Source organism: Oryctolagus cuniculus, chromosome 8, assembly GCF_051225735.1.
Source record: "Oryctolagus cuniculus isolate XC-2025 breed Fujian yellow rabbit chromosome 8, ASM5122573v1, whole genome shotgun sequence".
Classification (NCBI taxonomy): Eukaryota; Metazoa; Chordata; class Mammalia; order Lagomorpha; family Leporidae; genus Oryctolagus; species Oryctolagus cuniculus.
The window spans coordinates 33,115,356-33,128,450 of record NC_142874.1 but is presented as its reverse complement, the minus strand read 5'-3'; the positions used below and the strand labels follow the sequence as shown (position 1 = coordinate 33,128,450).

The 13,095-nt window shown below is 51.2% G+C and overlaps 1 protein-coding gene across 3 annotated transcripts in view; it reads right to left on the bottom strand.

Annotated features, from left to right (window-relative positions):
- Window positions 1–13,095, bottom strand: part of PSD3 (pleckstrin and Sec7 domain containing 3) — a 583,146-nt gene that overhangs the window by 568,745 nt on the left and 1,306 nt on the right. The window lies entirely within an intron of this gene.

The following is a 13,095-nucleotide window of genomic DNA, read 5'->3' as shown; positions in this document are numbered from 1 at the left end:
GCTCTGCAGCGCAGATGGTAACTTGCACCACTTTCCGTGAACAGCCGTCGCCCCACTGTGGTTCTGCACTGATGATCACACCAAGCACTACGCCGTGTGTGGCTTATTCTGTGTGTGTTTCATGCTGCCTATGTCTTTAAATGCCTCTTTGCCTTCATCCCTAGTGCGCAGACTAGAGAGAATCCTCTCTCCGCTTTACGCTTTATGGAGGACCTACAGGAAGAGTTAATAAATTAACAACGAGGCAGGTGATTTACAGTCAATAAAGCTCCTGCATCTACTTTGAATATGTCATTTCTAAGTGATTTATGTAATGATTTCTTTTCCCAAAGACCTCCAAAGGCTTCAGCATCATGCCAATCTAATACATGAACAAAAGGCCTAAGTGGTTCACAGGTGTAGACATTTAGCCTGGCATTTAGGAATACACGATACCCACGGGGCTGGCGCTGTGGCACAGTAGGTTAATCCTCCGTCTGCAGCACCGGTATCCCATATAGGTGCCGGTTCTAGTTCCGGCTGCCCCTCTTCCAATCCAGCTCTCTGCTATAGCCTGGGAAAGCAGTCGAAGATGGCCCAAGTCCTTGGGCCACTTCATCCGCATGGGAGACTGGGAAGAGGTACCTGCTTCCTGGCTTTGGATCAGCACAGCTCCAGCCGTTGTGGCCATTTGGGGAGTGAACCAATGGAAGGAAGCCCTTTCTCTCTGTCTCTCCCTCTCACTGTCTGTAACTCTACCTCTCAAATAAATAAATAAAATATTTTAAAAAATAAAATCTTTAAAAAAAAAAAAAGATGCCATGTCCCGTATAAGAATGCCTGGGGTCCACTACTGGTGCTCTCAACTCCAGTTTCCTGACAATGCAGAACCTGGGAGGAAGTGATGATGGTTCGAATAGTTGAGTTCCTGCCACCTACATGGGAAATCCAGATTGAGTTCCAGGCTGCTGGCTTAGACCTGGCCCAGCCCCACTCATTGTGGGCATTTGGGGAGTGAACCAGTGGATGGCAGTTTCCTGTTTGTCTCTGTGTCTCTCTACCTCGCTAATAAACAGAGTTTCAAAAACAATTATCAGAAAAAATGGTAAGAGGGCAGTGATACAGAGAGCTATATGGAAAACTTCACTTACTAAAAAAGATTGAAGTGAAAAAAAAAAGATTTTTGCCATTAGCTTTCTAAAATGGCAAGAAAGACACAGGAATTTAATTTTGGTCAAGTTGAAACATTTACTTTATAGGATGTTGAAAGCAGGGAGTGAAGCTGATTTGCCAGAAAAATCATTGCTGTTGGGGGGACATTATTCACAAAGTCTATCTAGAAAACTAGGTCACCAAGCCCAGCCAAACAGAAATAGTACTGGCATTCCTTGGCCACAGGCCCACCCAACAGCTTCCGAAACGTCAGCCTGAGCCACAAGAGAAACGCACGTTCACAAGAACACCACCATGCTAAATGCAGGGCCCCGGAGAGAGTCTGACGTTTCATTCCACTGTGGGTTGATGCCCAACAATGCCAATCACCTCTGGTTTGGCCAGTCATCAGCTTGCAAGGCCTCGGAGCTGACTGCCTCACCAGTGGGCCCTGAGGGGGCTGGTCTTCCCAGGCTGGCTCCTTCCTGTGCGTCACCCTGCCTGCAGAGCCATCATCACACAAACCAAACCGTCGTCCCACTGTCCCTCCCATCACTTCCCTCTGCTTTACTCTCTCCCAGGCTCCTGCTGCACTGTGAGGTCAGTATCCTCGTGCCTTCTTCGCTTGCTTATCATCCTCTGCTCCTGCTAGAGGATACAAGGCTCCTTCAAAAAGTTCATGGGAAATAAAATTAAAACAAGTTTTGGGGCCAGCGCTGTGGCGCAGTAGGCTAAGTCTCTGCCTGCGGTGCGGGCATCCCATATGGGCACCAGTTCATGTCCCAGCTGCTCCTCTTCCAATCCAGCTCTCTGCTATGGCCTAGGAAAGCAGTAGAAGATGGTTCAAGCGCTTGGGCCCCTGCACCTGTGTGGGAGATCCGAAAGAATCTCCTGGCTCCTGGCTTTGGATTGATTCAGCTCTGGCCATTGAAGTCATTTGGAGAGTGAACCAGCAGATGAAAGATCTTTCTGTCTCTCCCTCCTCTCCCTCTCTTTGTTTGTAACTCTCTCAAGTAAATACAGTTACTCAAATAAATACAGTTACTCATTCAGCAACTTCTTTCATCAAGAAAGTGACCATAGGGACCACCATTGTGGTGCAGAGGGTTAAGCCACTGCCTGCATTGCAGCACCAGTTCAAGTTCCCGATGCTCTGGCTCAGATCCAAACAGCAGAAGCTGGCCCAAGGACCTGCCACCCACGTGGGAGACCCAGATGGAGTTCCAGGCTTCTGGCTTTGGCCTGGCCCAGCGCTGGCTGGCATAGCCATTTGAGGAGTGAACCAGGGGATGGAAGATGGTTTTCTCTCTCTCTCTTTGTCACTCTGCCTCTCAGATAAACTATTTAATATTTTTTTTTTTACAGGCAGAGTGGATAGTGAGAGAGAGAGAGAGAGACAGAGAGAAAGGTCTCCAATGGCCGCCGCAGCCAGCGCACTGTGGCCAGCGCACCGCGCTGATCCGAAGGCAGGAGTCAGGTGCTTCTCCTGGTCTCCCATGGGGTGCAGAGCCCAAGGACTTGGGCCATCCTCCACTGCACTCCCTGACCCACAGCAGAGAGCTGGCCTGGAAGAGGGGCAACCGGGACAGAATCCGGCGCCCTGACCGGGACTAGAACCTGGTGTGCCGGTGCTGCAAGGCGGAGGATTAGCCTAGTGAGCCGCGGCGCCGGCTAATAAATCTTTCAACAAAGTAATCATAGTCCTAGAAAGCAACAGTAGCAGCTCTTAACAGAGTAAATCAGCCTCCTCCACACACACACCTACACGCACAGTCTTTGTGTGTTTACTTGATATAACCAGCAGACTTGCCTTGTTGTTTGGACACGCTCGCTTTGTACCCTCCTGGCCTGCGGTAAATGGAACGAAGTGCGTTACAGGCGGGCACATGGATAACAAGGAGAGGCCAGCCAGCACTGGAGATGGCTGAACCGTCACTAGGAAGTCAAGGAGCTCAGAGAGTGGAGTATCTGGGGGAGGGGGACGCTGAGTAAAAAGGCACAGGGTCTTACAGAGCTTAAGGTACCAGCGAGGAACGCCTGCTACATAAGGATCACTTAGGCTACCAAATCACATGTCAAAGGAAACACAGGGACAGTGACTATTAAATGTGTGTAAGGAAACTTCTTGTCCAAAATGTTATTTTAAGCCTAATTCAGTTTGCTAAGAGATGCCTTTGCCTCCCTCATTCCCCTCCTTCCTTCTTTCCCTACTTCCCTTCTTCCTCTCTCCCTCCCAGGATTAGAAGTACATAGTTGGCCGGCGCTGCGGCTCACTAGGCTAATTCTCCGCCTTGCGGCGCTGGCACACCGGGTTCTAGTCCCGGTCGGGGCGCCGGATTCTGTCCCGGTTGCCCCTCTTCCAGGCCAGCTCTCTGCTGTGGCCAGGGGGTGCAGTAGAGGATGGCCCAAGTCCTTGGGCCCTGCACCCCATGGGAGACCAGGATAAGTACCTGGCTCCTGCCATCGGATCAGCGCGGTGCGCTGGCCACAGTGCGCTGGCTGCGGCGGCCATTGGAGGGTGAACCAACGGCAAAGGAAGACCTTTCTCTCTGTCTCTCTCTCTCACTGTCCACTCTGCCTGTCAAAAAAAAAAAAAAAAAAAAAAAAGAAGTACATAGCTAACCCTGTGTATTTTTTTTTAGTCGGGGCGGCTGCAAAGCACACAGCCAAAACTGACTTTGGTGTGTACTAGCTCTGTAGATCCTGATGGCTCATACTTTTGTGTTCCAGTTCTGCCCTCAGTCTGATTTTTTTCTTGATCTTGGCTCTTATTTACATATTTTCCTAGACTTGGGGTTTTTTTGTTTTTTTTTTTTTTGTTTTTTGTTTTTTTTGTTTGTTTGTTTTTGGACAGGCAGAGTTAGACAGTGAGAAAGAGAGAGAGACAGAGAGAAAGGTCTTCCTTCCGTTGGTTCACCCCCCAAGTGGCAGCTATGGCCAGTGCGCTGCGCTGATCTCCATCTGAAAGGTGGAGAGAGAGAGAGAAAGAGAGAGCGAGAGACAGAGAGCTGACCTATCTGCTGGTTCACTCCCCAAATGCCTACAACTGCCAGGGCTGGGTCTCCCACATGGGCAGCAGGGACCCAAGTACTTGAGCCACATCTGCTGCCTCCCTTCCAGGTGTGCAGTAGCAGGAAGCTGGATCAGAAACAGGTGGGACTGGATCCCAGGCATTCCAATCTGATGTGGAATGCAGGCACGGAGCTGTGGCTTAGCCCTTTGCTCCACAATGCTGCTGCCCTGTTTATAGCCTGTGCTGTTGTTAAAGGCACTTGAACTCCTTTACGGGAGAAGATTGAGTGAATATGAGGTTCTCCCGAGTCCTCTGCTTCTGACAAGAGATCAACGCTCTCTCCTACAGCCAGGCTGATCACGAAAGGAGAGCTTCGGAAGATAAAACACCTCCAGCGCCCGAGCAGTGCCTGTGGCTTCTCCCCTCTCAATATGGTGCACCTGGGAATTGAAACGTTCATACAATATCATCACACATCCTGGAAATTGAAAGTTAGATTCCCAAAGGCCCAAATGGACTAAATATAATCACAGGAAATACGCACGGCACAAAGGGCAGCCAGAAAAAAAAAAGAGAGAGAGAGAGAGAGTCCCAGGTGCTGATTATGTAGCACGGAGGAACGTGAACTTGCGAAGGACGCAGCCCTGGAGCGGCGCGATCGTGCTGACCGAACCTTGGCCAGCATCCTGTCTTGCCCAACTTGTGTTCTCACTGACGTGGTTCAGATCAAGGACTGTAACCCAGGCTGCGGAATGCAGCTGAGCTTCCTGCTTCTCGCTGGCTCTGACCTTGTGACTCCCGGGTCAGGGGTCCCCTAGGGTTGGCGTGAAGCTGCAGAGACCACATGTAGAGCCCGGGTTGGTCCTCTACTTCCTATGGAACCCCACTTTCCCTTAGGGAGGTTGTATCCCTGTGAATCTTGAAACATCCTAGATTCTCTAGAAGTCTGCAAAGGAAAAAAGCCTTTAAATGAGAACATTGTACTGTGTCATAACCAGAAGCAGATTGTGGAAATAAATCTATTTATAAACCATAGCAGGCAATGATTCGATTCTCGTACATTACTTAGTTCGGGGGTGCTCTGTTTAAAAATATTCCACGAGGGCTATAAAATCTGGCTTTCCTAAACTCCGAGAGGGCTCAGATTATTCATACCAAGGAATCATTTATAATTTTATAATTTTTATAATTTTATAATCATTTTACAATTTTAGTTGCTGATTCTCTGAAAGGGTTTCAGGGCACCAGTGGGTTGGTCATCTTTATCTGCCCTCTTCTTCCCCACACCCCTTCAAGGTGTAGGATTTGTCCCTTGCCTGCTTGGACAACCCTCAGCACACCTGAGAATACATGAGGAGCTGCACCCAGCCCTGTCCCCACTATAGCCCACTGGGTGGGCACCTGTAACCCAGAGAGTAGGATTTAGATGCAAAGAGAGCGCTAGACCAGGGGCAGAGAACCTCATTTGTAAGTACAGGCTCTGCCGAGCCTGGTTTCAGAGGGTGTTCCAGGAACGCGTATCTTGCAATACCGCCCACAGAGGGGGCCAGACCACCACAGCCACGGCGTGAAGGTGCCTGCTGCGAAGTGGCGGTGGTGGAGGGGCCCCTCCCTTCTGCATTTGCTACATCTTCGGCACCCCCTCTAACCTTTGCTATAAAAACCCTAGCAAACTGCTCCTCAAAGGAGGCAGCTGGGAGCTACTTTCCCTCCGTGTCTCTGCAGCTCGTCATGAGCAAGGAAAGCTTTCTCGTGAGCAGGTCCCTCTCGGGACTGCTGATTCGGCAGCACCGCAAGTGATGGATCTGTGTCTACCAACATCCCCAACGCATGCTGGACCAAGGAGCGTTCCCAGGGGGTTGGGAATCAGGCTTCAGGGATTCCATGGTTAGCCTGAACATGTTCTACATGACAGACGTCAGGGTAGGCTTTGTGGCACAGCTTGCAATGCAGCTGTCCCAAGTTCAAGTCCCAGCCACTCTGCTTCCAACCCAGCTTCCTGCTAACGCGCCTGAGCCCCTGCCAGCCATGCAGGAGACCTGTAAGGAGTTCCAGCCTTCTGGCTTTGGCCTGGCCCAGCCCCAGCTGTTGCGGTCATTTGGAGAGTGAACCAACCAGTAGAGGGGAGGTATCTGTGTCTCTCTCTCACTCTGCCTTTCGAATAAATAAATACAAAGAAGGGATTGTGGCGGTCGTGTTTCTCTCCTGTGGAGCTGGAGTGTGCAGGTGGAAGGCCACAGGGCAGACAGAAGAAAGGGGCAGAGGGCTGCAGAGAGGAGAGGACAGAGACCCGCCACATTGCACTCCCTGGCTCCCACCGGCTCTCAGGCCCATCCGCATCTCTGTCTTTGGCCTCTGCAAGACCCACCCATAACAGGGGTGCATTCCTTTTACTAGGAATCTCCCTCACTTAGGAGTCAGTAGCCTTGAGGGCCTCCACCGTGTATCACCAGGAGTCCTGACCAAATCTCCAACTGAGGGAAAGGCTTTTGTTGAAGCGCAAAATACCTCCAGACGATCTGTTGCAGCTGAGTGAGGGCTGTGTCTCAGAATATTCTAAGTCTTAACTCCTGATGGGAATGACTTTCAATATTCCTTTCTCTGAATATTTGGAAACAAAAACCAACATTTTCAGCAAATTTGTTTATTTCTTTTTTCAAAGCGGGGCAGGGGTGGGGGAACCCTCAAGTTCTTTTTGTAAAGCTGTGCAAAACTCAGGTTTAATTGCTGTGCCTAAATCTTTCAGGCCAAACCTAATTTCACCCTTGAGATTAGAAAATAGGGCACATGTTGGTGCACTCTGTTTTAAAATGTGTTCTGGTTCCTATTTTTTCTCTGGATCTGAAGAAGCATCTAACTACCAACAAAGTAGTTTCCCAACACAGAGAATTCTCAATATGATGGACTTTGAGAGATTTGTCATCAAAAGCTGTAGTTTTGGCTGTGTTTTCCTGAGTGCAGGCACAGAGGCACTGGCGAGAGCTGACTTGGAATCTTTGGAGCTGGAAGGGAAGACATGAGAGTGTTTAATATTTTCACATGACAGAAAAGGAACTGAGCCCCGGAACAGAGGGACGTGCCCTCCCTCGGCCTACATGAATCACAGACAGGGCGGAAGCCCCGCATCTGGGCTCTCTGCAGGTGTGGGGGCTCGCGAGCCCTGTTCTCTTCTTCCCATCAATCAGCCGAGGCCCTGGTGCATATGGGAGTCTGTGAAGGTAGCATCTGTGTAACGATCCAACTTGGGTGTATGGACGTCCAGGGAAAAGGAGGGAGAGGGTGTTGTCATGGGAACACCCAGGCCCACCATGAGATGACAAAGAATCGAAGCCCATTCTGCTCCCACAGGCTTCATTTACTCAAGAAATAAATCAAGACCAGGGCAGCGTAAAACGGGCCGAAGATCAGCTTGGCGACGCAGTCAGTACTAACTGAGCACCAGGGCCGTGAGAGGGGGACAGTGCACTGAGTCTGGCTCGCCGCTACAATGAGTCCAAGGGCGTTTGTACGTGCTCGCCTTTGCCTAGAGTTTCATTTGCAAAGTTCCGAACTGCTCCTCAGGAAGGATGAATACAAAGGCAGAATTTTCTAGAATGCCGCTTTGTGAGCAAGACAGTTTCCACACTTAGGAGAGAGAGGTCAGAGAAATCAAAGTCTTGGGGAATGCAGGGCGTATCCCAGAGCGGGTCAGTGGCTTTGTCCTGGGGACAGGCTTGACCGAGGGACCGGTGAGCATTGTGTTCAATGAGAATTCAGTGAGAGAAGACAGAACTGGCTGTTAGAAGACCAACAGCTTGCGGCTCCACCCTGAAATCCCGCAGCAGGAATTTGCGCACCGCTGCAAGAAGGCACTGACTGCCCTGTCCCTGGATTCCCAGATCCGTGCCAAAATCCAGGTTCTCCCCAGTGCAGCCACTGTGGAGCCCGACCCTTCCTGCAGCGATGGCACTCGGCAACATCAAGGATCCGCAGAGGTGAGCTGAGGTGGGTGAAATGGAGCCGTGGAAGGCTTTCCCCTCACTTTTCATTCCTTTTCTGGATCCCTACTTACCACAGAATGCCAGAACTGGAAGGGCTGCAGAGAACCCATGGGAGAAGCCAGCTCCAGCTGGCGCCGTGGCTCACTAGGCTAATCCTCCGCCTTGCAGCGCCGGCACACTGGGTTCTAGTCCCGGTCGGGGCGCCGGATTCTGTCCCGGTTGATCCTCTTCCAGGCCAGCTCTCTGCTGTGGCCTGGGAGTGCAGTGGAGGATGGCCCAAGTCCTTGGGCCCTGCACCCCATGGGAGACCAGGAGAAGCACCTGGCTCCTGCCATCGGATCAGCGCAGTGCGCCGGCCGCAGCGCGCTGGCCGTGGCGGCCATTGGAGGGTGAACCAACGGCAAAAGGAAGACCTTTCTCTCTGTCTCTCTCTCTCACTGTCCACTCTGCCTGAAAAATTAAAAAAATAAAAAAAAAGAAGGCTGAAAAGAGACAAAAATGGCATTGAGGGACAAGCAGCTTCTCAGAAGCTAAGCAAGAGGTAACATCAGTGAAAGCAAGAAGTAGGGGCCAGATTCTGCATAAAAAAAAAAAAAAAAAAAAAAAGCAGCAGCAGCCAGCTCCACTCAGGGCGTGGTCAGAGGCCACGTGGCTGGGGAGCCTGCAGAACCAGAGCTGCGTTCTCGTTGTTTGCATGCTAGCATCAATGACCTTTAAATGAAAACCTTGTACTGCAGATGGAATGCGTTTTACAGACTTATCTGAGCGTTTGGGTCGTTGGTTTTATTTCAAGGAACAACAATCCAAGACAGAGAGTTAAAGCTATTGTCTCTGGTCTGCTGGATTCGGTGTTGGGTTCATGAATGACCTCCTGCTAAGTCCTTGTCTGTCTCCTTTGCTCTCCTGCCCTCTTAAAGCCCCAACACTCCTGGAAGCCCAGGGTGGCAACTCAGTTGATGGATTCTAGGGGCTACTGTCAGAGAGGAAGGAACAAAGGCAAACCAAAATACAGGGATCACATTTCTGGGTGAAAACTGTGCACTTTATAAAAATGGCACTTGGGGAGAGATTTTTAAAAGTATATTCTCACTGATTTTCTAATGTCATTTACACACCACAAGTCACTACTGCTTTAAGACACAAAACACGTTTTATTTTAGTATGTCAGACTTCCCTAGAGAAAGCTTTTCTGCCTCTTTGAGTTGGGCCTGGCATCCTTGTGTTTGTATCTTCAGCCCCAGTGCAAGTCTAACATTGACAGTTCCTTGGGTTCCCACAGAGGGGCAGCAGAGCAAGGGGTCTGAGAGCGGGGGAGGGCAGGCTCTGGTCCCAGGCCCTGGGTGTTTTCTGACTCACCCTGGCAGACTAACCACAGGGATGTCAGGCCTCAGTTCACACTGCTCTGAGACGAAACCCCAGGGCCTCTGAAGCCAGTTCTTTCCTGCTTCTGGAAAGCGGCTGTGTTCTCTCATGCAGGCAGGGGGCGCTAGACCGGATATTCCCCAAGGTGCTTCTTCCACCTCCCACCATCCCCAATCCCCACCACCAAGGAAGTGCGGAGCGCAGCCTTGACAACGAGACCCCAGGAAATGTCCAGTTGTTTTCCAAGGAAGTTCTGTCCACAGAGAAGACAGAGAAGGCCGAGCTTTGGAGAGGTCAATTCAAGTGGTAGGGCAGGCTACCTGGTCCCTTTTTTTTTTTTTTTTTTTTTTTAAGATTTATTTGAAAGGTAGAATTACAGAGAGAAGGACACACACACACACACACCATCCACTGGTTTATTCTCCAAATGGCCACAATGGCCAGGGCTAGACCAGGCTGAAGCCAGGAACCTGGAACTCCATACGGGTCTCCCATGAAGGTGCAGGGGCCCAAGTACTTGGGCCACCTTCTGCTTTCTCAGGTGTATTAGCAGGAGTTGGATCAGAAGTGGAGCAGCCAGGACTCAAACTGGCGCTCTTATGGGATGCTGGTGCTGCAGGCAGTGGCTTAACCTGCTGAGCCACAGCATCGGCCACTGGTCCCAGTCATGAGTTCCAGTGAGGTGCTGGCCACTCCCCAGCTTTCATCTTCTGGGCAGTAGGGTGCAAATGCTAATAATGCACATCCTTATGGAATGTGGAGGCTTTTATAAGGAGAAGGAGTGCATCAGGGACTGTCTGGTCACGGAGTGCTAGAGCCAAGTCCATGGTGCTCATACTCAGCCCTCGTGTGCATTGAGAACCAAGTGAGTCGCTTGTTTTCACTTCGGAGCCTGTGATTGCAACCCCAGAGGATAGATTTAGCCACAAAGAATGCTTACCCTGGAGACGCAGATTTTTCTTCTTGGAAAGTGGGCACCAGGGCCTCAACCCCACAGTGTGCATAATGGAATACAATGTACCCCCTTGTAACCAGCATCTCACTTTAATAAGGATAACTGGCCACACTTTCCCTGAGGAGAGCAACAGAAATCCACACCATCTTTAGTTGACATGAGAATGTTCTCTCTTCAAAATTTTCCAGGGAGAGAGAGAGAGAAAAAGAGAGCGAGTGAGTGAGCACATTTATCTACTGGTTCACTCCCCAAGACTGGGATCCAGGAATTCAATCCAGATGTGGGTGGCAGGAACCTAATTACCTCAGCCATCACTGCTGCCTCCCAGGGCCTACATTAGCAGGAAGCTGAAGTCAGGAGGCAGAGCTGGGACCTGAATCTAGGACTCCAATCTCCAATGTCAGATGCAGGCATCTTAGCCAGTGTCTTAACCACTAGGCTGAACAATAGTCTCAAGAAAAAAAAATTTGGCCGGCGCCGCGGCTCAGTAGGCTAATCCTCCACCTAGCGGCGCTGGCACGCCGGGTTCTAGTCCCAGTTGGGGTGCCGGATTCTGTCTCGGTTGCCCCCCTTCCAGGCCAGCTCTCTGCTGTGGCCAGGGAGTGCAGTGGAGGATGGCCCAGGTGCTTGGGCCCTGCACCCCATGGGAGACCAGGAGAAGCACCTGGCTCCTGCCATCGGATCAGCGCGGTGCGCCGGCCACAGCAGCCATTGGAGGGTGAACCAACGGCAAAAAGGAAGACCTTTCTCTCTCTCTCTCTCTCTCTCTCTCACTGTCCACTCTGCCTGTCAAAAAAATTTAATTTATTTGGAGGGGGAGAGAGAGAGAGAGAGAGAGGACACTTTTAAATCTTCTGGTCATTCTCCAAATACCTTCAACAACCTGGAGCCTGGAACTCAATCCAGGTCTCCCACATGGGTGGAAGGTGTGCAAGTCCTTGGGCATCATTTTCTGTCCTCCAGGATACACATTAGCAGGAAGATGGACTGGAAGCAGAGGAGCTTGACTCAAACCAGGCTCTCTGATATAGGATGTGGATGTCCCAAGTGGTGTCTGATACCTGCCCCCCAGGAAATGTTTTAATCAGCCTTGTGACACTCCTATGGCTAAGTTCCAAAATAGGAAAGTACCAGGTGACTCCTATAAACTCATCTTTCGAACCTGTTGGGTATCAAGATCTGTCTTGATCTGGACACCAAGAAATCTCCAGGAGATTTTGCTTCTCTCTCTAACATCCAACAGGGGGCAGGGGTCACCATGCTAATTATAGCCAGAAGGCATATGGAGGACTTGTGGATCAGAGGGAGCTACCTGGCCAGCAAGGTCAAGGCCTTACTTCCCCAAGCAGGCCCTGGAGACCCCCTCTACACTCACACCTCTGTCTCCAGGCCTCCCTGTTCCTACCTCATGTCCCTTTGGTCTTGCTTCTGTTCTTCCTCACTGCAGAGATACTGAGAGTCCTTTTCACTGGCCCAACACAAATCTGTGTAGCACACTATGAAGCAAGTGACCTCACTGGGGTTCCTAGGCTGAGAAACTGGCACTCAGGGAGCTTTGAGTTTGCTCAAGGTTAAGACTTGAACCTGGGGCTGCTGACCATTTAGCCAGGAATCCTGCGATCCTCCTTTGAAGCAGAACAGACTTCTGCAGGGACACGTGCAAAATCAGGTGGACAAAGCCGAGATCCATATGCTTAGACCAAGTCTTGTCAGAGCAACGGTGACAGCTCCGGGGTGCTGACTTACACCCCGAAGCAGGAAGAGGAGAGTGGAAGGGGGGGTTAAGTCATCAGACCAGGCTGCAAGTACACAAACAACTACTATGTGACCCCACACAGAGACAGGGCTCCTGACGCACGGCTAAGTCATTCTCCCTGAGTCCCTGTAGGAAATGAGCGATACAAGCATCAAGAAGGAATGTAAACTATGTCTTACGGAAGCGTGCTAGCATCTCTTCTTCCAAAGGGTTCCCCCTCTGGAGAGAATACAGACTCATCCTTTCTCCCTGCTCCTGAACTGTGGTTCTGCGGACCCCTGATGAGAAGAGGCAAGGGCAGGAGGGGCCGCCTGAGAGGTGAGAAGGAGGGAGGCGCAGAATCGAGATGCAGCAGTCTCGCCTCCCAGCTTGTGAAAGGCCCCTTCCCAATGTCGTGAATTTCATCCAACTCTCCCCTGGTGGCTCCCCTGCGGGTCACCCCATGTCGGCTTTCAAGAGAGTACCCGCCCCCCAACCCCCGTCTCATCCCACGGACCCCAGCACACACCCTTTCCCTCTCACCGTGGTCCACACCCAGGCAGAGGAGAGTGAGACGTCCGTGGTGCTGGGAAAGGCAAATAAAGCCTAACCTTAAAAGCCCTGTCCAGCAAGTTGAGAGCAGGCAGAGGAGGTGGGCTTCCGGCCCCAGCAGGAGGAGGAGGCTGGGCCAGAGAGCCCCGGAATGTAATGCTCTGGACACAAGTATGGCAGGCGCTGTGATCCTGATCAGCCAGGCAAGAGACCCTGGGACTGGGCAGGCGCCTCTGTCCTTGCTGATGGGCGGGGGACGTGCAGCCCGGAAAGCCTGGCATTGCAGGACAACAGTGAGGATACGGCGGAGTTCCAGGGCTGGGGTGAAGTTCTGGAACCCTCCACAACTGACTGGCGCGCCCCCATC